We start from the raw sequence: 24783 nt of genomic DNA, 5'->3' as shown, positions 1-24783 counted from the left end.
AGTTTCTAGTCTTTCTAATTTGTTCTATTGATCTATTTGTCTTTTCCTGGGCCAATAACACTTAATTAGAACTGCTCTATAGCTCAGGACTTATTTTTAGATCTTTATTTTTCCATATAAATTTTAAAATTTTGTCAAGTTCTACAAAATATATTATTTAGGGATTTGAATTGGAATAATAAATACATAGGTTAATTGGAGGAGAATTTACATCTTTATAATTCTGAGATCTGCCATTCAGGAAAGTGATAAATTTTACAATTTATGCAGGCTTTTGTGTCCCTAAATCCAGTTTTGTAATCTTCTTGCGCATATATTGTTACATTTATTCCCAGGTAATGCATGCTTCTGTTATTTATATAAATAGTATATTTTCCCATTATATTTTAAGATTAGAGATGGCCAGTTACAGAAAGTGTGGGTTTTTGCATACTGAACTTGATTCCAATAATCTTTCTAAACTCTTTTATTAGTTCTAATATACTTGTTGATTCTCTTGAATTTTCTGCATGCATAATCACATCATAGTGAATAAAGACAATTTTTTTCTAATTCCAGTGGCTCTTATTTCTTTTTCTTTGTCTTGACTGGAACCTCCAGCCCTTTTCTCAATTATAAAAGAGACAGCCATCCTGTCTTTTCATTGATTATAATGGAATTATTTTTAATATTTCATCATTAAGCATGATTTTTGCAGTAGGTTTCTTGTAAATGTCTCTCATTATATTTATAAAGATTCTGTTACTAGTTTTTAAAGAGATCTTTTTTTCTATAAGTGATCGCTAATTTTACCACGCAGTATTTTTTTATCTATGAAGATGATCTTCCTCTTTTGTTTTTTCTGTTTCTTTCTTACTTTAAACTGCAAATATTGTATAATGTATCAGTACTTTCCCGGGTGTGACCATCTCCGGCATTATCTGTTTTTTATGCTGTTGGAGTCGATATGCTAATTTTTGCACCTAGGTTCATAAATACAGTTAGTTCAATTCTCTCCCCCCCACCCCACCCCCAGTACTGTCTTTGTTGTCCAATTTTGGTATCAACATTCTACCAGCCTGATTTTATTGTTTCAGAAACCCGAGTTTCTGGAAATACTTTATTTGAATAAAAGAGGGTGTGTGTGTGGGGGCAGGGCATGGGGGTGGTTGAGTTCTACTACCTTTTAAAATGTTCAAAATATCTGTTCTCTTCGACAGAGTACATATGTTAAGCTAGAAGAACGCATGTTTTTCATGGAATTACATGAAGCGATTTCCATTTTAAATAAAAAAAGCATGGCCTGCCTTTCCTTTTCCCAAACTGACACACGAGCGAAACAGAACTGGTCACTACTGATCCACACGATTACAAATTGTCAGCTGGAACTGAGAGAATGCGAGTCATCCAGATGTTTCCAAATGTCTCGTTGGATTGGTTACGGTTGGTTAGATAGATACAGTCCATGCCAGACGAGCTGTTCCTTATCTGGGATGATCTGAGTGGGGAATATATTCCACAGAAACTTCCTATATAAATCCTGTGTATTTTTAGTGCTGTTTACAAATGACCTCTGGAAAAAGTAGGGGCTGTGTAAGTCAAGTTTCCCACGGCAGGAATTGGCAACGATGATCTTTTTCTTTCTTTCTATTCCCTCTCCTTTCTTTTTCCTTCTTGCTTCATTTAAAAAAAAGTAAAAACAAAAATGAAAAAACCATCTTTGTCTATTATGATGGATAGCACATAAAATTTGTTAAGTTATTCTTCCAACTATCTAGTTTCTCTACAATAAGTCTATTTTCAAATACACAGAATAGGCTGAATGGTTGCTCATCCACCACAAGCCTGTACGTGAGGTATTTAGAATTTATCTAGGGAAGCATACTTCTCTTTTCTAAAAACATAATCCCCCAAGTACTTTGCCATTTATCTTCTAAAAACCATACAAAATGCATGTCCTTTTCATGTTTCCTGCTGATAATATTCTCCCCATTTGTTGCCCAGCTTTTCTTTCCTCTGGGAAGCTGGTACTTATTTTATTCATAGATTGCAAATTATGCCCTGATGTTGTACAACCAAAGTGCATTACTCACACAAGCAGAGAGAATGCTGTTTAGGATATAATCGGCAGTGGCCGAGTAACACAGCACGTTAAAGCAGGCCAAGCTGAGTTATGGACCACACTGCCCGGGGACACAGGGCCCCAAACATCTCTGGGCACAGGTCACGTCTTCACCCAGACGCTACCGACTGAGTTGCTTTCGGTTTTCATTGATGTCTGTCCTCCAACATCTTCAAGCTTGGCTACTTACCAGACTACAAAGTATATATTCTACCTTCACAGCCTGTCTGGATAAGAGGCGTCCCCAGTGGCAAAGCTGTGTTCTCAAAGTTAATTTTCAAACCCTTTCTTTGGGCTTAGAAGACATTTTCCCATAAGAACAATGGTAGACAATGATGATGCTCCACAAATGCCTGGTTGAGCCACGGTGTCCTTGAAATGTGGCATTGGCTGTCCGTTCTGTTCCCCTGGGTGAGTGTATTCTGAGGCCTAACCTGGGAGGCATGCAGCTCACCTCTCCCTCTGCCGGGCAGCTTTCACTGTAGTTTTTCCAAGCTACAGTACAGTTGGAGAGAGAGGACACGGTAGCCTTCCCGAGAGAGAAATGACTGTAAGGTGGTGTGGATGCCTCAGGGTAACTTGTTCACGCTGCAGAGCTGAAGAAGCACGCTTCCCATTCGGACCAGTCACTTCTCATCTTTCTGAATGAGGCGCAGTGGCTTTTTCCAATGTCGAGATCATTTCTAAGTCGGAGCTTCATAAACAGGGAGAGGCTTATCCAGTAAAACCTCAGATTTTTGAAGATCGAGCTTCTGGACTTGTAATTGGCCAAGGAAAATATTTTAATTCTTCTTGGTCAGTGATGAAATGGTCTCCCAACACACAGCAACAAGAAGGCATAAATCAAGCACCTCGCCCCAGGCCTGACAAACAGTAGTAGTAGTAAGTGCTCCTAATTTTTCATTGTTGTTGAATCAAGTACTGGTCGAGGGAATCCTACGTTTAAAAGCACAAGACCGCAGATCGAACGCACACTTGTGCCGGTTAACCTCATTCTGATGCACCCCTCCCCGTTCTGACCTTCTCCTAGCACCCTTCCTACCAACCAAGCGTTGGTCGGAGAGCTTTCAAGAAGTCACTAGAACACCAGCGTCATCTCTGTGGCCATATGCATTCATCCACACCAGCCCCAAAGTAGGTGCTGGGTGTCTCCGTGCCCTCTCTGCTGGGCACACTTTTTGGCACTATCTCCCCATTGACAAGTGAGGGAACAGAGGGAAGGACAGAAGGAGGCCCCGGGGACAACCAGGAAGGCCAGCCAAGCCCAGCAGGGCTCTCCCTAGCTGTGTTTCTGGTACCACCCTCACTCTGGCAAACATTATCTGCTCAAGAAGCCACCTCAACCTTTTTGGCCAGTTGTCTTGACAGCACGTGTAGATGCATTTTAGGGGATTGTCTGTGCCTCCCTCAGGTTAGAATTTAGTCCGGATACCAGATCTGGGTCCCTGTCCTTTCAGGCTTTAAAATTACACCATGATTTTATTCCACTTCGTATTTACAACTACTTTGAAAAGAAATACACTATGAAGGCTCCCTCAATGAAAAAGCCTTCCCCACCCCCCACTCAACTTACAGACTGTTAACTTTTAGTTTCCTAGACGGCTTTCTCTTTTAAAGCTCCATTTGTGTTCTGCAAGACAGCCTCTTTCTCCAAGATTAACATTTCTCATGATTGTTCCTGACGACGGACTCGCTTCCAGAGGCCCCGCGAAGGATAACCAAAAAAGGGCATGGAGCAGGCTGGTTTTGGCAGCCGGCGCGCAGTTTCTGAGCCTTTTAGGTCTTGGTTTTTCTGACGAGTGATTTCCTGAGCATGCCTAGGGAATGACAGGCATCTCCACGGGCAGGCTGCATCCACCTCGGCGGAGGTGTCGTCACTGGCTGCCTCTTAGAAAAACCTACAGGACAATGCATACCGCCGACGGCCGACTGTAAACATAGGGGATGTGTGTTCACTTAGCCCGGACTTCTGGGAGGGGCTAAGGAAGGGCGGTCTGCAGTTTTATTGAATAGAGCAGTGTGCGCCCGGCTGCCTGCCCGCCTGCCTGCCCTCTTGCTGTGCTCCTGCTTCAAGAAATCGGTCCTGCCTTTCGGACGCGGTCCCCCGGAGGAGGTTTCAGCCTATGAGGTAAGGCACAGAGGACTTTCTTTTCGTCTCTTCCAGAGACAGTCTGGGGACGTTCTCCTGCCGAGGTGCCATCCGCATTCCTGGCCAAAGTGGCCGCAGATGCAGGTCTGTAAAGACCATGAAACCCTGCAAATTCTCAGAGCCTGCCCGAGCGTCCCTGCCCTGCAGATGTTCCCGGAAGACAAACAGGATGAGGTTTCAAGTTTTGTTCCCGGAGTTGGGACCGGAGGAGAGACCGTCTACAGACGTAGAGGCGGGAGCCGCGGGCAACTTTGATGAGAGTAGCCTTTTGTTTAGGAGGGCGGTGAGGCGCTTACCTGGCCGCCCCAGGCGTGCCCTGAGCCTGCAGAGCCCCTGGGCTCCTGCAGCGTTTATTATCAGAGATTTAAAAAGGTTTTGCTTTTAAGGACAACAGCGACTTTTTAGGGTGATGGGAAGCTAAGTGGTGATGCCTTTTTTTTTTTTTCTCAAACCAAAGGCGTTTACATTTTATTCTGCTACCAGTATTTGAGACTGGACTTCTAGAGCTCTAGGAAATCAGGTCAGAAGTAGACAGAGCCCTGACAGTGAGCCCTGGTTGGGTGAATGTAACCGATCTGATATTTGCTTGGGAAGAAGATGCCTACCACGGTCTGTTTCCTATAAAGCCTAATAATGAGAGAATGCATGCACTGCTGGGTGTGTTTTTAGGAACCACTCTCAACAGCCCGCACCACTTCTTGGGAAATCGCATTTTCTGTTTGAAAGTGTGCCTGAGCATGACTCGATTATTCGAAACGTTGTGAGTTACCAGCGTGTCCCCAGAGAGGGAGGAAACAGTCTTTCGTTTCAAGATAGTCTGACATATTTGGGCAACTTCAACAGTAGTATCAGGCAGCTGGTCAGTGGCAGCCTGGAATTCCTTTTAGAAAGAGCCGATTGTAAAGGGTGGGGGAATTTCAGTGGTCTGGCAATCCGCGGTCCAAAAACGTGAATGAGAACCAAGTACTTGGTCTTCGTAGATTCCCTTGTGTGAACAGGTCTGTGCAGATAAGACCTGCAAACTGAAATAGTCAAGTCTTTCTACTCTGTTTGGCAAAACCAGACGTGTAGGGCTAGAATTGGAGTAAAGGCTAAGGAGATACGTGGCAAGAAGGGAGAATCTGATCAATTTCAAAATCAATCTGGATGGTCAAGGTTTCCAGCCCCAAACAGCTGGCTCCATTTGATTTTTAATGCATGGAGCAAGGTGGTCTTATGTTGAGAGATTCATTAAGTCCTCTTTTCGTTTTGTACTAGAGATCGGGGGATAATTTTCTTGAGAATGTCTCTTTCTCCTTCCAGAAGTGATACATGATAACAGAATACCCTGTGAATTTCTTTTCCTGGAACAGCCCTGAGTAAGTGAGAGAGAAAGGCTGCAGGCAAGAGCTGTAGTTTGATGACCGTCCTTCCCTCGAAGAGATCAAGTTCCAAACTATTTTCACAGTGTTTTTCACGTCAATCAAAATACGGAAAGCAATGTCTTTTCAGCCCTACCCTAAACCATGTAGGGAATGCAGTTTGGAAGGAAATCTGTAATCTTGGGGTCTGAAGATAAATTCCATTTTCAAACCGACATCTTCAAATCCCCGAACGTTCAGACCCTGCTACCGCCCCTTTCTCCTCTCCTCATGCGCTCTCTCAACCATAAAGATGAAGTTTTCAAAATAATACTTTAAGTATTCTACTCTAGTGATGGGGCAACGGGACTCGATATTTTACTTTAGGCAGCTCTTGGTGCTCCTTTGCTCCTGTCGAATATTAAGGTACAACACACCTCCCTAAGCAGGGAAGTCAACAGAGCACAGTAGAATAACAGGGCAAGAATTTTCATTTTGTTAAAATTATTTAATGAAGAGAAATACAAAGGCGCACATACCAGGAACGTACGATGCATTAAACCATAGGTAATAACACACGGTTTGTTTAATAACATAAGGGTTGTTTCCTTGTTCAAAGCCAGTAGAAATGCACAACTTCAATAATTCAGATAAAAAGATTACTTTAGCCCTGGCCGTTGTGGCTCAGTCGGTTGGAACGTTGTCCTATAACCAAAAGGTTGTGGGTTCTGTCCCTTTGGGGGGCACAGACCTAGGGTGCGGGTTTGATCTCTGCTCCAGGCACATAAACAGCTTGTGGATCTCTGCTCCATATTATGCTGCTTGGTCTGTGCATGTACAGGAGGCAACTTATTGATGCTTCCTGCTTGCATCGATGTTTCTCTCTCTCCCTTCCTCTTCTCTCTCTAAAAGCAATGAAAAAAGGTCCTCAGGTGAGGATAAAAAATTTTTTTTTGAAAGATTGCTTTAAACAGATACAATTCTTTCATAAGAGAGGAGAACCAGGTTTGAACGGAAGCTTAAAGGATTTACATGAGATACATATAAGCATGGCTTGACCGTGAGGCTATTCATCATTCTAATTGGCTCCAGAGACTGGCCTAAGGATCTTCTTCTCTGGGGTAATAGGTTGGTCCTATGTCCAGCTGTGGAAAGTTCCAGAATCCAGCCTGGGTAGTCCCTGTTCTAAGGAAAAAGCATCTTAGTAGGCCTTCTCTTAAAAACACATGTAGTTGTCTCCATTTGTCATATTCACGGTAGCATGTTTTCTAGTTCGTCATCCTTTACAAGACACAAAAGTGACTTCTAGATGGGCATGGAAAGGGATTAGCTGGGTCCCCATCTGCCTGCAATCTATCACATGTCTCAGAAATGTGGTGGGGTGAGGCTGGGGGCGGGGGCAGGGGAAAACGCTGACAAAGTGGTATGCAAATTACATGGTAGGGCTAAGGAAGAGGTTAAGAGGATGCTGCCAAAGAATTTTCAGACTTTAAAAAAAAGAGTTTTCTGGGTAAATTCTCTCAGAGCCTGAAAATAGAACCATTAGCTCCTTACTGCAAGTCCTTCATCTGTCCGGCCAAATCCAAGTGTTTTGGAGAGAAGCCCATAGCTTCTTAGTAGTTGGGTAATTAAAAGAGATACCCGACTGGTCTCACCCTCACCTCTTACCTAGTATCCCTAATTATCTGTTCCTTCTTCATATTTGAGGATCCTTGCGTGGTACCTTCTGGATCTTAGTTCTTTCTAGAACTTCAAGCCGAGAGTCCAGGAAATACTGATCCACCCCTATGTTATCTTAGTTTCGGCTTTGATAATCAAAGACACAAGTATCAGGAGGTGGGGTAAGATGGTCATCAGTGGTGCAAGGCCGTACCCAGGAATCGGGAAAGCTGAAGATCCAGTCCAATAGAAGACCGATGACAAGGCGCTGACAACAGAAAGGCCTTAGTAAATGAGGCAGCCCCTCCACCTCCAGCCAAAAGCATGGAACTAATCCCAGCACGTCAAGCCGGGGGCCTTGTAGGGAGGGCGAGATAATCAGGAGCACCTGGCTGTGGTTCCTGTTGGTATTGAGACCAGACTGCTCCCTGGATCTGGCCTCTCACCTCTGTGTGCCTCAGTCTTTAGTCTCCCCAGCCGGCTCTGCTGTAACCGAGTACTGGGGGCACCCTTAACGTCCCTACCCCCCTGTCCTGCACCTCCACCGCCTTCCCTAGCTCCTCCATCCTCAGGCCAAAACGGGGCTTTCCTGACCCTACACTCAGTTTGCAACGGCCCAGCTCTTGGATGAGGCCCGGAGAGCAGAAGGGTCAAGCCCAGATGTGTTCCAGAGAAGGAAAAGGCTCTTTACTTTTTAAGGCAGAGGGAGAGATGTTAGAGCAGACAGAGTGGATGGTACAGCACTTTGTGTGGTGCAAAGCCATTCTGCTTCTCAGCCCCAGACTCACAGTTGGCTGGCCCAGGGAGAGAGGACAAGGCAGAAAGGATGACCTTGAGGAAGAGGTGATGGGCGTGGCTCTGGCAGGTGGTGTTTTCTGGGGTGTTGTTATGGATACCTTTGGGAATCTGTACAATCTCTAAGTCCTGATGGGAGCCCGCTGTTTGTGACTGAGCAGGGAGAGACCCCTGAGCTGGGGGAGGGTGCGGGTGGGAGTGGCGCGAACCTTTTGTTTCCATTCAGGACAAGGGTGATGGGATCAGAATATGAGTAAAGGTGATCTTTCTAGTTTCCCTGGTTCTTTGGAAGGAAGAAAGGATGGTATAAATACCCGGATGTCTAGAAGGAGATGACCTCAAGTGGCCTCCATCTCAAAGAAAAGGAGGTCATCTCTGAAGAAGCCTTTTTCCGGGAAGCCTGTAGGGGCTGGAGAAGTCAGGAGGGGGCTGCTGGCCAGTGTTGCTGAGAGAGCTCAGAACAAGGATTGCTAAGCAGCCTGGAGGGGGTAGTTGAAGGAGAATAATTTCTTCTCGTTATTTTCAGGGAATTGGGTGTTCTTAGTAAGTACTCATTTTAGTATATGGCTTTTCTTTTAAAATATATATGATGCATAAAGTGAAGATGAATGGCTTTTTAATCATTTCCTGAGGCTTTTGGCATTGTTCTGTGAATATGCGGATGAAAGCACTTGACTTGAAGGAAATCAGCTCACTCGGAGAGAGACACATTAAGTAGAAATGTGTGTAATTAGTTCCTTTTACACCCACATGTTACATTCCCAAGCTGCAGATTTCACCTCTGCTAAACACGGGCAGGACCAGGGCTGGGTGCCAGAGGCAGGAAGGGCATTAGTTCCATTGGCTATGAAAGGCAACCGTGGGCTTCCTTGTGAGGGCGAGAGAAACAGCCAAGATCAGAAGTCAGGCAGAGGCTTAGAAACCAAGAGTCTGCTGAGCAAGGCAGTGCATGGACAGGTACCGTGACAAAGTAAGAGCCCTTGGCACAGAGCTCGGGACCAATAGACCCTTATGTTAAATAGCTTCAGTAGCTGCCGCAGAGGGCAGGATTACAAGATACAGGCGGAGCAGTAAAGTGATGGGATGACGAGGAAACCCAAGAACAGACGCCAAGCTAGGAGCAGGGTCCAGAGAGGTGGGGTTGGAGTCAAGGTGGGTCAAAGGCTCTCCGCGGACGTCTGTGTGCTCCCATTACTGTAACTCAGCTGTGGCACCTGTGGCTGCTTCTTTCTGTCGGTCTGCAGACTGGAAAATTCCTTCTGCACGTCCCGGTCAGGTTCTGAAAGGTGGCATCTGACTGGTTCAGCTAGGAACTATTGTCTTTGGCAAATTTCTTAGCGGACAGGAACGTTTACTGGCACGCTTAGGGATGAATTACCAGCCGGTCTGGCACCGGTACTCCTCCCTGGGGGTGGATAAAAGGCCCAGTGGGCATTTCTAGTTAGAAGAGAAAGTTAGACATGGAAGGCAAATTAGCTAAAATGTCCAGCAGCTGTGAATGAATATCATTTGAATGTTTTTTTTGGTGACTGAATTCCTAGAGAGGCAAACGCCCAATGTCAAGGTCATAGAGTCCGTAGTGACCGCTTGGACGTGGCCTGATGAACCAGTCTTGAGGGAGGTTAGCCTAGAAGCTTGCACTGCAGATAATTGAAAAGATAAGAAATTATCCATTTTAGAAAGATTCCAGAGAAAAACACTTAGATGTTTTTGTTGGCAAGAAGTGTCGTGGAGTCTTAGTGAGATATGGTTTTCCTCAAACGAAGGCAATCTTTAAAATTCAATAAATAATGACTTAATAATTTCGAATAATAAATTCATCTAAAAAACCCAACTACATCTCATTGTAAACCCCAGCACATAAGCTTGCGGCATCAAAGCCAGTGTACTGTCAGGGTAAGTTTTAGTTCTCGGCCATGGCCGCAATGTGATCTCTCATTCGCCGGACACCTGTCTCGTGGTCCGTTAAGAAGAGTCAGAAAAGAAATGTGCGCTGTTCTGGGCTCGTTCTTCAGAGAAGCATTGACAAATGGGAATCCAGGGCTGAGCGTCAAAGGCCGGGGCGGGTCAGAGGAACAGAATATGAGGAACAGATAAGGGATCTGGAGCTGTTTATCCCAAAGGAAAGAAAAGGTAGGGGCCCCATGGATGTCTTCAAATACTGGAGTACTTTCATGTCATGAAGGCAGGTGGTATTTGTGTTTTTCAAAACACGAGGACTGGACACACACAGATTCACGGCATTAAAAAAAAAAAAGATGGACAGGGCCTTAGGAGTCATTTAGCCCAGGGAGTGCAAATGATTTTTCATGCGTTGGCCAGCTCCAAACAATGGGCCGGGGCCACGTGGAACACTGTGTCGAGAAGGATTCTGAGGCCGAGTCTAAGGTGGCTGGGGTCAAAGTCACCGACAGTGATGTCTCTCGTGGGAGAGAAGGGCCGTTGCTACCCAAGTGCCAGGTATTTTATGTTATTGCTGTGGTCCTTACGGCGGTTTCTCAACTCTGCACCCCGGAGGTATTGTTGCCAGAAGTAAAGAAACCCATATGTAGCATCAATATATTTGACTAAGTAAATAATACGTCTTATGTAATACCGTGCTACTATTTTCTAATTATACAGATGCACCATGCTGATAAAAATGTTCATTTATTTTACACAGGTATTGAATTCATAGTCGCTTTTGGTATTGTGTTTTCTCAGTGGACCTAAAACAAATAATTCTATTGTGTGTGGGAAGGCCGGGGCAAGGAATTGTGGCTCTTAATGAGAAATTCTTTTACAAAATGAGCAGTGATTTCTTTTTCATTTTCCTAGCCACAGCAAGTAAAATTATGCATGCATTTGTAGGTTGCTTTCATAAAATGTCAGAAAGATTCGTAAAGGCAGGAAACATCTACTTTTTTTTTGTTAATAGACACCCTGTGCCTGGCACATCACAGAAGCCCAATAAATATCTGTTGAATGAAAGACCAAGTGACTTGACCAAGATCACGTGGCTAATTCGTGGCAAAGGTGGTCCCAGGACCCACGATTCCTAAGTCTCAGGCTGCTAATTGATCACAGTACTTTCTACGCTGTTTCTCCTGCCAGCAAGAGAAAAATGCCCCATTTAACCCTTCAGGGACCGGGATTATTGGATGCAGCCCCATTTGCCTATAATCCAGTAGGTTTCGGCCAGGGTCTTAATCAGAATCAAATGTAGGGATTTTTGTAAACATACATCCCTGATGACTCTGGTCAGCGGGTCTAGAGGCCCAGCACCTGCAGTGTGTAAAAACTCCCGGAGATTCTGCTAAAACACCCCGATGCAGGAACGGGGTTCCTTACAGCTATGCTTAGAATAATTTAGAGTATATATTAGGACTAACGTATTCCTCAGAAACCTAGTGGTTTCGTTCTGAATCATTTCTTTCTAAAAGTTACAGCCGTATATTCCGAAGCCTCAGCTCGGCCCCAGAGCCTCCCCGGAAGGGCTCCAATACTTATCGGAAGATTCCTGTGCTCTTTTGCTTTGGGCACGGAGCGGTCGACCCTGTGAGGTCAAGCTTTCTGATGAAATTTCCAGTGTTTGCTTTTGTAAAGCGCTGGAAATGTGGCGAGAATAAAATTTCTCATGGTATTTCCACTTCCTGTTCCAGGCACCATTACTAAGTGAAATTTAGGCTTCGGGGGAAGGGTGAATGAGGACAAATTTTAAGTATTTCTGTCCGGAAGGTGTTCCTTTAAGATATGTAACTAAGCAGGACAAACAAAGGTTTTTGGTTTTGTTTTTTAATTTTCCTTTCTTCTCTGCTTTGTGGTAGGGAATGTACAGGTCCTAGGAAGGAAGAGGAGAGAAATGTCCTCTGCCCTCACCCCACATCTTCTCTGGCGTAGAGGCTTCCCAGGGCCACCCTTTTAGCAGCAGGTGAGCCCTGAGAGGTGAGATGTGGAAGGTGGTGGGGGATTTGCTTTTACAGGACAGAACCTCCATCTCTAGGGTTTCCCTTTATTCATGGGTCAGGAATGACATCCTCTGTGTTGCGCAGAAGCAGCTACCATATTCAGAGCACCAAGTACATGGATTATATTCACTGAGGATCGGAGAGCTGCTGGCACCTCTGCATGAGCGACCTGGAACAATGAGAATGCCAGATTGCTACTATATTTGTACCGAGGCTGTTTGGTTTACAAAGCCGTGCTTCCACCGTGTACAGGAAAGCGGGGCTTGCCGGAGAGGAGCAGCTAAAAAGGAATTAGATTAGGATCCATGTCTGCGTACTGACTCCATTTCCTTCTTTGCCTCTGACACGGGGCCCCGTCTCCATCCACCCGAAACGGTGGTGTGCGGGGCCAGCTCATGCCAGCTTCCAAAAGCCAACCGTTAAATTGCGAAGACTTTGAGAACCAGTTCTTAAAGTCATTTTTAAAAGTTACATGACGTAAGCACAAATAAAATAGTACAAACCAAGGTAATCGAGCCTCAAACTCACCCCTTCCTAATTATTTTGCAGTGTTTCACTATTCTCTATGCCTTGAGGTTACTTATGTCTGTGGTGTCTGTACAATGGATACGCTGGAGAATGCTGTGCAAACGAACTGCTCCTCCTACTTCTTTGTTCATTGATGTTACATTGAGAGCTTGAGACGTGCACGTATACCACGGAAATTTGCAAACGCCACAAATCAGACTCCCCTCCCCTCCTGAGCCCCCAGAATTTATTGTTAAATATTCACTAGCACCCCTAAGATTTCAAGTTGGAAAAATTAGCCTCTACACAGGAGAGCCAATCAGAACACAGCTGTCATTTATTTGCATGCATAATGTCTTTATAATCATATATTTATTTGGTTACTCGCCTTTTATTTCTTAAGCGCCCTGAAGTCAGGGACCTTGTGAGGGTTTTTCTGTGCTGTGACCTGAGCCTAAAGAAACACCTTACCCCACACATAGTAGGTGTGTGAATTAAATGATAAAGGCATAAATGTTCATCCTTTCTTCTTGATAAGAAAGTGGAAGCCAATATTCGTGTTCAAACTCACTGATTCCTTTCTAATTATTTCACCACTGAGTGTTTAGAACAGTGCCTGGTAAAGGCTAAGTAGCGTATACCTATGTATTAGATGAAAATCAGATAAATGTTCTTCAGAACAACCAAATTTACAGATGAAGAGACTGAATGACAATTAGATTAAATAGCACGTGTTAGGTTACGTAGTTCATAAGTGAACAAAGCTAAGATTCAAACCCGGCTCATCTGGCTTCCTAGTCCCAGTGCTGAGCTACTAATCTGAGCTGCCCATTGCTAATTACTCCCCTCCGTGGAGACTCCTGGAGGTGGGCCCTGTTTGAGAACAGACTCGGGAATCCAAAAGGCTGGAGTCTACATCTCCAATTCACCATTTGCTAACCTGTTTTTTAACCTATAACAAGGGTATTATTATTCCTCCCTATAGTGTCACTAAACGGCTTTGCACTTGAGTGGCTCTCATCCGTAACTGCCCGTGGAGGCTCTGGGTGGGCTTGCGGCCCCCTTTAGTCCCTGCGACCTCAGCCACGCACCCTCCCACGGCCCTAACGTGGGAGGGGAGGGGATGAGATGGGATGAGAGGAGCCAACTTGGACAATAGACATCAGTTGCAGGAAACCCTATTTTCGGGTCAGTATAAGCACTTTCTCACTAAGTCTGTCTGTCTCCGGGGTCGGACAGCCCTGCCCTGCAGCAGCAAGCAGCCTCTAGTCCTCCCTCCACAGCCTCTCCCCTTCCTTCTAACTAACCTTTCCTTCGTGCGGCTCAAGGGCTTCCTTATACCTGAGGCTGGACTGCTCCTGCAGTTGTTAGTGTTTTAGACCCGGACTGAGAGAGGGAGAGAGGAGTAGACTGAGACTTAGTTGCAGAAACAAAGCACCGAACTTGAGAGGAAGAGTGACTAGAAGTGGATGGAGAGTTACCTGAACCCTGGCAGGTCCGAGGTGAAGACAAGCTAGCTCCTCCCTCGGCTGCCTTGAGTGACTTCACTGCTCTGTGACCTGCACTGCTGTGAAGAAAACTACCTCTGGGCAGTGAAGTAAATGAGATAACTCGCCCGAGTCGCACCACCGGCCCATGGCCGAGCTGGAGCCAGCGCGGCTCCCTGACTTCCACCCTGTCCATTTCCCTGCGGCTGTCTGTTCTGTGTCTTTCCTCGGGAAGGCGATGGAAACCAGAGCGGGAGGTTTCCATAACCGATCATTATAATTTGTCAGAGAGCCACGCTGCAGTTCAGGCGCACTGTCATTCCCTGCCATATAAGGAAGCAGGCTAAACACCGTCGCTTCCACCCCTGACTGGAGAGATCACTCAAGGCAGAGGGAGACAGGACGAGATTCTAGGGCTAGAGCAGTTTAAAAAGAAAAGAAACCTGCGGAAGTACTTGTGTGGGGTTTTTTTTCCCCCCCCCTCAATCTGGAAGCAGAGGTACTTTCACAGGCAGGTTTTACCGCTTTTCCCCAACTCAAGGAAAGATGTTCTGGAATTAAGTACTGAAGGATTAAATTCTTCATCCAAGTCCATTCAGCTGGTTGAGTGTTTGATTATGTCGACCTCAGTTCTTCCAAAGGCCACATCAGAGCTGATTCCGTGGGGACTGGGTGGGAAGTCGAGGACTACTGTACCGCTCTCTGTAGCGGGAGCCCGCTCGCCTGGCCAGCCATTTGCAAGTAGAGTGTTTATCAGTAAGACTTCATAGTTAAGCTTGGCCTTCCTGCTCCAAACGCAGAATGCTCATGTGATCACTCTTTGCCTTAAGGAGCTGGTACAGTGGGGACTTCAGCACATGGCCCTGTACCCAGCTTCATGGAGGAGGAAGAAACTGAGGCGTGAGCAGCTGAAGTTATTTACTCAGAATCATTCAGTGCAGTAGTCTTACCATAGAGGGTACCTACTGTTTTGGATAACTCAGAGAAGAAGCACTGGTGTCTTCTCGGGAAAATTAAAAAAACTATGAAAATTCTGGTCACTTCTCCTCACTTCCCTCTTTGACCAGACAGCCTCTGGGATATTAGTGTCCAAAAGCTACTGTAACAAAGGACCGCAAACCAGGTGTCTTAAACAACAGAAACTTACTGTCTGTTTTTTATTTTTTAGACTTCACTTATTTATTTTCAGAGAGACGGGACAGGAAGGAGAAAGAGAGGGAGGGGAACATCAATGTGTGGTTGCCTCTCCCGTGCTCCCTACTGGGGACCTGGCCCGCAACCCAGGCATCAGGCTGGTGACCCTTTGGTTCACAGGCTCAGTCCACTGAACTACACCAGCCAGGGCCAGAAACTTATTGTCTTACAGCCAACCTCAGGGTGTCAGCAGGGTTGTTTTTTTCTGAGTGCTCAAAGGGAAGCTCTTCCAGACTTCTCCCCTTGGCGTGGAGATGGCTGTCTTCATGTTTACGTGGCATTCTCCCTGTGCGTGTGCTTGTCTCCAAACTTCCTCTTAGAAAGACACCAGGCAGAATGGATTAGGGCCATTCCTAACAATCTCATGTTAACTCGATTACCTCTGTAAAGACCCTCTCTCCAAATAAGGTCCCATTCTGAAGTGTTGGGGGCTAGGACTTCAACAGAAGGATTTTGAGGGAGACACAGTTCAGACCATAAGTTGCCCAAATTCGAATTGATAGTAGGAACCCATATGCCATATTTTCTGAAACCTTAAGTGCCGAAGATCCTTACGGCTGGTGGTATTCTATCTTTCCTCTAGGACTGGGGAGTGCCTAGCTAGAAATCACTTGGCCTTTTGAACTTTGCCCTTGACATTTACTTTCTGCCTTTTGCAACACAAAATTCTGATCCAGCAGAGTCGAAAGAGGTCTCTGAAATGACACAATAAAGTACAGCCTCACACACTGTGGCCCATCTGTGGAAGCCTGGGAAGCCAGTGGGGCAGACAGTCTGATACGTGGCCATCAGATGTGGGGGAGGGGGCTTGGTGGGATGCTGGGCCCAGGCAGCTGGCACGTGTAAGAGGTAGGGTGCACGGTGGAGGGCGGCTGCTTTGGAGCAGCTGGCCAGGGAGGCGGTAGCAGGTGAGACTGTATGCCTTCACGGAGTGGAAGGCAAAGACGACCAGTTCCAGCCATTTAAAAAATTTGTTTATGTATTCATATTTTTAGAGAGAGGGGGTAAGAGAGGGAGAGAACTTGACTGGGGATGGAACCTGAATCCTAGGCGTGTGCCCTGACTGAGAATCAAACTAGTGACTTTTTACTTTTCAGACAACACCCGACCAACAGAGCCACGCTGATCAGGGCTATTTCCAGTCATTTGTATGCATGCTGATCATAATCATTAAGCTGCAAATACAGGGAATGTGCTAGAGGTCTACACATATCTGTGCTGGGAACCATTCATCTCCTGTCCTTGTTTCCTTCTGTCTCTTCTCCATCCATCCTTAAAGTTTTACACCCTGTTGCTCTCAGTGGCCGGTCCAATTTATCCATGTCCAGCATGGTTGGTTGCATATAACCCACACATTGTGGCTTTCTCCTTTTCCTCTTTTTTCTTTAGCCACTCTTTCCCATTATGCCTTCCTGAAAGTTCTTCTTGGTGTCTGTTTCCCAGCCTCAGTCCTGCTGATGCCTGCTTGCTGTCCTGGGCCAGAGGGGGTCTGCAGAGAGGGTGACTGTGTCATTATTATTCACATCAGGGCACTTTTGAGGGGGCAGGGGAGGCTGGTGAGAACTCCCCTCAGATAACAGTTCCAAACGCAGACTGGCCCCAGCAACCTGGGGTGGTTGTCCTAGCCAGGGTGCAGTCTTCTGCCCTCTACCCATCTCAGTTCACCCTAGGTTTCTGTACCCTAAAAACGAATTAAAACTACCCTGGCTGGTGTAGCTCAGTGGATTGAGCGTGGGCCTGCGAACCAGACGATCACAGTTCAATTCCCAGCCAGGGCACATACCTGGGTTGCCAGTTCCCAGCAGGGGATGCATGAGAGGCAACCATACATTGATATTTCTCTCCCTCTCTCCTTCCCTTCCCCTCTAAAGATAAATAAATAAAATCTTTAAAAAATAAAATAAATGTATAAAAAAAGAATAAAAACTATTATGACCTGATTCTTCTTTATGTTCACACCCCAGGAACCTTTATATATTTTTGCCGATGTGCATTTCCATTTGCCCTCATCCCCTCCTCACTTCTTCTCCTTCTCCTCCTTTATTCTGGGACTTGTCTCACCACTTGAGTTCCCCTTCCCTTCTTGGTACAGCTTTGACTGCATCTTGAGATGAGGGCACTTTCGTCTGCCGTTACACACGCAGGAGAGATTGCCTGCGTTTCTGGGACAGAGCTGAGCGCGCGCACGCGCGCACACACACACACACAATCACTGCCACCAGCAGGTGCTACAAGCTGTGTTGGGTCTCAGAGGAGCCCTCCAGCACTGTCCCACAGACTACAATGGTTTCTGCATCACGTAAGCAGCTGTGCCTAGAACTATCATGCAGACACGTTCTGTGTGCGTGTCAGGGATCTTATGGGCCACGTTTCCGATATGTGGACGCACATACCCTTAGAGTTCAAATGATAATGCTGAAAAATAGAAAGAAAGTGGCAGTTAAAGCTATCTGTGCATTACCTTCATTATGACTTAAGCGATTGGAGCCGTTTTATCCTCTCAAGTACAATATCCAGCAAAGGCCTAGCGATGGTTGCTATAGGTTTAGCAGAGGCAAAAGTAAACTTTGAGACAAAAAGACAGAATATTCACTTAGGTCCCTTTCGAATGTAGTTCTCTTTAACGATTCAGTCACCTGCCATTTGGGGTTCGTGCTGAAAAATTACATTCAGTGATCAATCAGGGTCGTGTGAGGAAGGACTGAGAAAGGCAGAACATTTTCCTCTGGCAAACTGCTGGGACCCAGTCCCTAGATGTCTGAAATACTTGCCAGGATAGCACTGAGTCCACTGGGGAAAAAAAGCGATCCTCATCTTTATTGAGCTGTTTACTTACTTTAGGATTTTCACCATAAGTCTCTATCTCTCCCTTTTTCAAGTGCCCCAACAATTAACGAATGGAAGAAAAACAGTGAAAGAAAATGCTTTATGGAAGGGACCAGGATTCTGTTAAAGTTCTCTTCTTTCCTCCTTTTCTCCCTCCCTCCCTTCCTTCTACCCTCTCTTCCCCTCCTCCCGCAGTTCCTCCCTCTCCTTCCTCCCTCTCCTTCTATTTTTGACTTATTCTCCCGTTGAGATTTATGCAGTTGCAAATGTTCTGTTGTTGTGAAGCTTCATGCCTTAGCCGTGGTGGCTCTCTGTCTTTCTTGCTTAGATATATCTTTTTAAAAAAAGATTGCTGATAACAAAAGGAAAAACCAAAATGCTCCAATCACACTCAGCAGGGTAGCTACACAGTTGTGGCGATTGTGAAATGGAAACATTTACTGAGGCACTCTCTGTCGCCCCCAAAACTGGCCAGAGTGATTATGTCCGACAGCCTGGGACTGCCGGCCCACCCGAGTTTGAGTAAACAGGAAATGAGAAGCGTAGGATTTGGAGAATTTTTAAAAACTTTCACCCCCTCCCTATTTCTGCTCTCAGAGCTGTTGAGAAAATAAAACAATTGCTCTTTCCATTGGGAGTAGTTTCCAGCCTGCTGATTATTTTTCCCGAGAGTGTTTGCAGTACGGTGTCAAGTTTTGGGTATCTTGGCCCTTATGTTTCGCGGGGGGCCTCAGATTCTGGGAGGTGGTCTGGTAGAAAAGTCCCCTGGTTCCTCCCTTATGTCCACAGCTGATAACCTGGGTGACTTTAAAGAGACTCCTCCTGACACTCAGGGAGGGACAGAGTGCTGAGATCTCTAATGCAAGGCACTTTTGCTGGTAGTGTGTCTTTAAGATACGGTTTTCCTTTATTTTTCTTTTGAAATATTCTATAGAGACGTGATGGTTTTTTTGTGGGGGTGGGGCATGTAAGTCATATATTTGTAAAGGAAACTCTAGATTCAAAGTTTAGCATTGGAGGTTTCCAGAAATTATCTCATGCATGACAGCTTCAGCTGACTTCTTCTAAGAGGGCCGCCCCAACCCCCCCCCTTTCAGACTTGCCCTTTTTTTTTTTTGCTTTGCTTCTAGAGCAAGTATAGTTCTTTCCATCCTCCCCTTGAAAGGCATATTGACAATCATCTGGTTTGGAGGCAATTGGAAACTCCAAGGTGCTGAAGGAGGATGGGTAAGACAGGGTAACACCCATTGTTAGCGTCTTCAGCAATGGAGACAGGAAGGCTCTGAAAGCCTCACCCCACGCGATGGCACGCAATGGCACGCAGTGAACGAAGCAGTTCTCGCATCGCGTTGTCCTCAGATTCCCTCAACTTGTCTTTCATGGGCATTCGCGCTTCTGTTACGTGAGATCGTCTATGGGAAAGTGCTGTGCTTTGTGATGTCTTTGATTATAATATCTATAGCCGCGTATACGGAGGTTTGAAAATGCTACACCTGATCTTAGCCAAAAGGCCGAGAAGCGATCAAAATGCTCCAGGAACTTCAGAGGAAGAGCAGAGGACAAGTATGGAGCCCAACTCGAACAAGCCATCCTATGGATGGGTCACATTGCTTATTTTAGTAACTTAAGAAATAATTTTATTTTAGAATGGTTTTTAGATTTATGGAACAGTTGCAAGAATGTTGCAGAGTTCTCTAGACCCACGCCTGATTTCCTTTATTGTTAACACTACTGTGCCCATTTGTAAAACTGATACAGCAATACCGATACATTATTGTTAACGAAACTCCTTGCTTATTTGGATCGCCTTAGGTTTTGCCTGATGTCCTTTATTTTTAAGCCCCTTAAAACAGTCATATTTTATATGGTAAAAACATGAACTTTATGGAGATAGTCATGGGACTCTAGTACACAAGTGAAAATTGCATAAGCAAACTCTTTTCTGAAACATATAAAGGGTCCAGCACAAAAAATGCCCCCCCCCTTTTTGCTACAAACTCTTTTATTAAAAAATCATAAGCACGTGATTCTGTAATGTAATAATATCAGGCTCAAGCACACCATGTGACGTTAAGTGAAATGTTTAAATTAAGACTAAAAATTAGTCCTGGCTACTGTGGCTCAGAGGATTGAGTTCTGGCCTGTGAACCAAGGGATCCCTGGTTGGTTGGATTCCCAATCAAGGCACATGCTTGGGTTGTGGGCCAGGCCCCCAGTAGGGGGCGTGCGAGAGGCAGCCACACATCAATGTTTCTCTCTTTCTCCCTCCCCTCCCCTCTCTCTAAAAATAAATAAATAAAATCTTTTCAGAAAAACTAAAAATTGATACACCCATATATTATTACCCTGCCAACCACACTCAAGCAGGCGTGATTTCTGCCAGACCCTGTGAGTGCTAACCGGACCAGCTGAGGACTTTCCACCCGAAATACCTTAGATCTCCGGTCTCTGCTTTGTTTCCCTTGAGATCATCAGCAGATTCCTCTGCCTGCCTCACCGGAAGGCAGACGCTGGAGCCGGCTGCTGTCTGGGGTGGTAAGATCCAGCAGCACCCCCTACTCACTCCCATTCTACAGTTGGAGGCAGATGCATCAGTTAAAATGTTTACCTGGCCGTTGAGCTGCTGAAACTCTGCCTTTAAGTAACATCAGACCTCAGTTACTTCTAAGAGCTTTGGCATGAATGAAGGTAAAAAGGAAGACCTAATTCATTGTTTGCCAAATCTTGAAACCTGTAGGATGTGACAAGTTTAAAAACACCATTATTAATGAAAATTGCGTATGACTAAAATATATATTATGGAGGGCTTGCTTTAGAGAAATCATCCCAACAACAGCCTCCCATGTACTGAGCTTCCGAACGTTCTTTGAAATATGAGCTAGTAGCAGATAATAGCAGGAAAAAAATCTTTTTAATTCAGTTGCTGCTTTGGAGTAACTCGATGATGTCAGGTAGGTGACTCAGCCTTCTGGGGCCTCAGTTCTTGTCATAAAGGGTTGCGATCACTCATTGCTCTAACCTTGTTTGGACTTGTGGCTTTATAGCTTTCCCTCATAAGGCTCATCACTATCCTTTCTACCAAGGATCCTTCCTTAACGTCATCGTGCTTTGTACCGACAAATCACTTTAAAGGGGAGAAACGGCTAATTTTCGTTGAAATAGTAATTACAAATGAGTTGCTCTCAGGGTGACCAGTTACTTCATTGATAAGAGTTGGTTTGTTTTTAAAAGTAGATTTTATGGAGAGATACACTCTAATACATACAGTGGAATGAATAAAGATGAAACTATATAATGCTGAGGAAATGTAGCTGTCTTCTTTGATGCCTTCATATAAAAAAATTAAGCGGAGAAATCTGCTTATCAGTGACTGAAACAAATATTCTTTGACTCAGAGATAGTCCTTATGTCCTTCTCATAAAAACAGTATCGGCACTTTGCTTTGGTTATTTAAGTAAAGCTGAGATGAGACACCTTTCATAAAGGGAACGATTGAATTGACTCCCAAAAAGGAAGACATCAAAGTCAAGGAAGAGAGTAGAAGCTCAAGGCTTGGGGTACAAACGGTTACTAGGGTTTAGCCATCTGCTTCGGTCTTTCCTGTTGCACGTGTAGCTGTATAGTTTACATAAAAGTGCCTCTCCAGAGGATCAGAAAGAACGGATTTATGGAACCAGATGTGAGTTAGCATTTCTACAGGTGTGGCTCGGCAGCTGAAAGAACATGTTGTACGGGGGATGGAGTTTCTTATTATGTAATCAATATAAATTACCGCTAGGACTTTTATGGAGGTTGATAAAGCAAACACATGTCATTTGGATTGGCCTTCTGGTATGTAAAGGAAACCTGCCTCACTCGGGGCACCACGTGCAAAAATGCACTATTTAGTGTTTTTGTAAAAGGCTTGGTAGCGAATACCATCAGAACGGTCAGGAAAAGCAATTCCATTCTGCACACAGAGGGAATAGCTGGTGAATAGATGGAAATGGTGTTTATGTGTTTTCCTTCATCAAGAAAGACAAGGAACAGTTCATAAATATTTATAAAGTCTCTCAGCATCTGATAGGAAAGGGCCAAGAGGATGAAAATGATTAAAAGACTGGTAAAAAGAAAAACACAAGAGAAAAGATGAAAAAGAGTAGAACTGGTTCAGCTAAACAGGCAAATAGCCCATTTAAATGGTACAGAGAGCCAGGCCTAAAACCAAGGCTATAAAAAAAGATTCACGTGGTAAGTTTCAAAGCATTTGACAATGACCCACAAAAAGAGAATTTTAAAATTTTAAATAGTAAGAGTAAAAATGTTGGTTAGCTTTGTGTCAATAAGTAACACGAGTGGTTTTATTTAAATTTATTTCATGTTTAATTTTTAAATTTTTCAATTACAGTAGACATTCAATATTTTTTGTTTCAGCTGTACAGCACAGTGGTTGTGAAGTTATCCCTCTGATAATTCTAGTACCCACCGGGTACCATACATAGTTATTACCGTATTATTGCCTATATTCCCTATGCTGTACTCTGCACCCCTGTGACTGTTTTGTAATTACCACATTGTACTTCTTAATCGCTCTCCCTTTTCACCCAGCCACCCCACCGCACCTTATTATGCCAACTCTCCCAGTTGGCAGCTTGCAGTGTGTTCTCTATGTCTATGAGTCTGTTTGTGTTTTGTTTGTACACTTACTGTGTTCTTCAGATTCCATGTATAAGTGACATCATATAGTATTTGTCGTTGACTTACTTCACTTAGCATAATACCTAAGATTTCATTCTTTTATATGGCCAAGTAATATTCCATTGTAGGTATGTATCATTTGTACTTTTTTCAATCATCTATTGATGGACACTTGGTTTGCTTCCATAGTGTGACTATTATAAACAATGCTGTAATGAACATAGGGGTGCGTATATCTTTTTGAGTTAGTGCTTTGGATTTCTTTGGGTATATTCCCAGGAGTGGAATTGCTGGGTCATAATGTAGCTCTATTTTTAATTTTTTTAAAAAAGATTTTATTTTTTAGGGAGAGGGGAAGGGAGGGAGAAAGGGAGGGAGAGAAACATCAATGTGTGGTTGCCTCTCACATGCCCCCTACTGGGGACCTGGCCTGCAACCCAGGCATGTGCCCTGACTGGGAATCAAACTGGTGACCCTTTGGTTCACAGGCCAGCACTCAATCCACTAGCCACACCAGCCAGGGCTAGCCACTCTGTATTTTTTTATTGGGGCATTTAGTCTATTTATATTTGAAGTGATTATTGATAGGTACATAATTATTGCCATTTTATTATTCATATTTATATTCCTTTTTGCCTCCTCCTTCTTAAAGAAGTCCCTTTAATCACTTTAACATTTCTTGTAATACTGGTTTGGTAGTGATAAACTCATTTAGCTGTGTGTTATCTGGGAAGCTATCGCTCCTTCAGTTCTAAATGATAGCCTTGTTGGCTATAGCGAAGTTTAGATTATATGTCCTTACTTTTCATCACTTTGAATATTTCATGCCATTCTTTCTGGCCTGAACAGTTTGCATTGAGAATCTAGCTTCCAGTCTTATGGGAGTTTCCTTGTAGTTAATTAAATGCCGTGCTGCTTTCAAGATTTTCACTTTGCCATTTTAATTATGATGTGTCTTGGTAGAGGCCACTTTAGGTTCATCTTTCTGGGGACTCTCTGAGCATCTGGATATGTATGTCTTTTTTCCTTTGCCAGATTAGGAAAGCGTTCAGTCATTATTTCTTCAAACAGATTCTCAATCCCTTGCGGTGTCTCTTCTCCTTCTGGTCACCCCAATAATGCAAATGTTGTTACGCTTTCTGTTGTCCTAGAGGTCCTTTAAAAATCCTCATTTTTAAAAAAAACATTCTGTTTTCTTTTTACTGTTCGGATTGGGTGTTTTCTGCTACCTTGTCTTTCAAACTGCTGATCTGATTGTCTGCTTCATTAAATCTACTGTTTATTCCTTCTAATGTATTATTTCAGTTATTTGGGCTTATTATGTCTTTGTTGAAATTCTCACTGAGTTACTCTATTTTTCCCTAAATCCCTTGGGCATCTTTATAACCATTGTTCTGAACTCTGTATCTGGTAAATTGCTTGCCCTCATTTCATTGAGTTCTTTTTCTGGAGATTCCTCCTGTTCTTTTATTTGGGACGTTTTTCTTTGTTTTCTCATTTTGGCTGCTTCCATGTGCTTGTTTCTAAGTGTTAGGTAGACTTTCTACATTTCCCAGGCTCGGCAAGATGTCCTTACATATTAGGAGTCTTGTGGGGCCCATTGTTGCGGTCTCACTGATCAGCTGAGCTGGGAGTGTGCAGGAGTGTCCCTTGTGTGTGTTATGTGTGCCCTCCTGTGGTAGCTGAGCCTTGATTGACAATGGCATGTCCATGGGTGGGATTGACCCTCAGGGTGACTGACTGTAAGGAATGGCCATGACTGCAGCATATTAGCTGCTATGCTGGGACTGACCCCACAGAGCAGAATTTGCCCCAGTGGGGTCTGGCGCCTGCCAAGACCTCCGTTTGGATGTACCTCTTGTAGAGCTAATTGGGTGGTGCCCTTTTGTGGTCTGAAGCTGGCCATCAGAAGTGTTGGTTCTGGGATCTCTTGGGAGGGATTCTGGTGCAGGTCAATGTCAGTTGCTGCCTGTGACTAGCCCAGGGCTACCTCTTAGGGCCTACAACATGATCCACAGTTTGTCGCTGTCTGTGCTAGGCTTGGTTGCCTGTTGGAGGAAGCACACTGCAAACCAAGGCTAGCTGCCACTAGTACTGAGCA

General features: G+C 44.6%; 1 protein-coding gene across 5 annotated transcripts in view; it reads left to right on the top strand.

The window, feature by feature from the left end:
• The first annotated feature begins 3890 nt into the window (after positions 1–3890).
• CALD1 (caldesmon 1) overlaps positions 3891–24783 on the top strand; it is a 195034-nt gene continuing 174141 nt past the window's right edge. Inside the window, exon 1 of one of the 5 annotated variants that reach the window (XM_037049156.1) lies at positions 3891–4229. The gene's annotated coding sequence lies outside the window, so the exon portion shown is untranslated. The remainder of the gene's footprint in view (positions 4230–24783) is intronic. The other 4 variants (XM_037049162.1, XM_037049159.1, XM_037049163.1 and 1 more) reach the window with 4 other exon arrangements.

Source organism: Sturnira hondurensis, unplaced genomic scaffold (genome assembly GCF_014824575.4).
Source record: "Sturnira hondurensis isolate 20B ecotype Veracruz unplaced genomic scaffold, ASM1482457v3 Scaffold0006437, whole genome shotgun sequence".
Taxonomy (NCBI): Eukaryota; Metazoa; Chordata; class Mammalia; order Chiroptera; family Phyllostomidae; genus Sturnira; species Sturnira hondurensis.
Note: the sequence above shows the minus strand (reverse complement) of the source record. Positions and strands in the feature narration are given on the sequence as shown.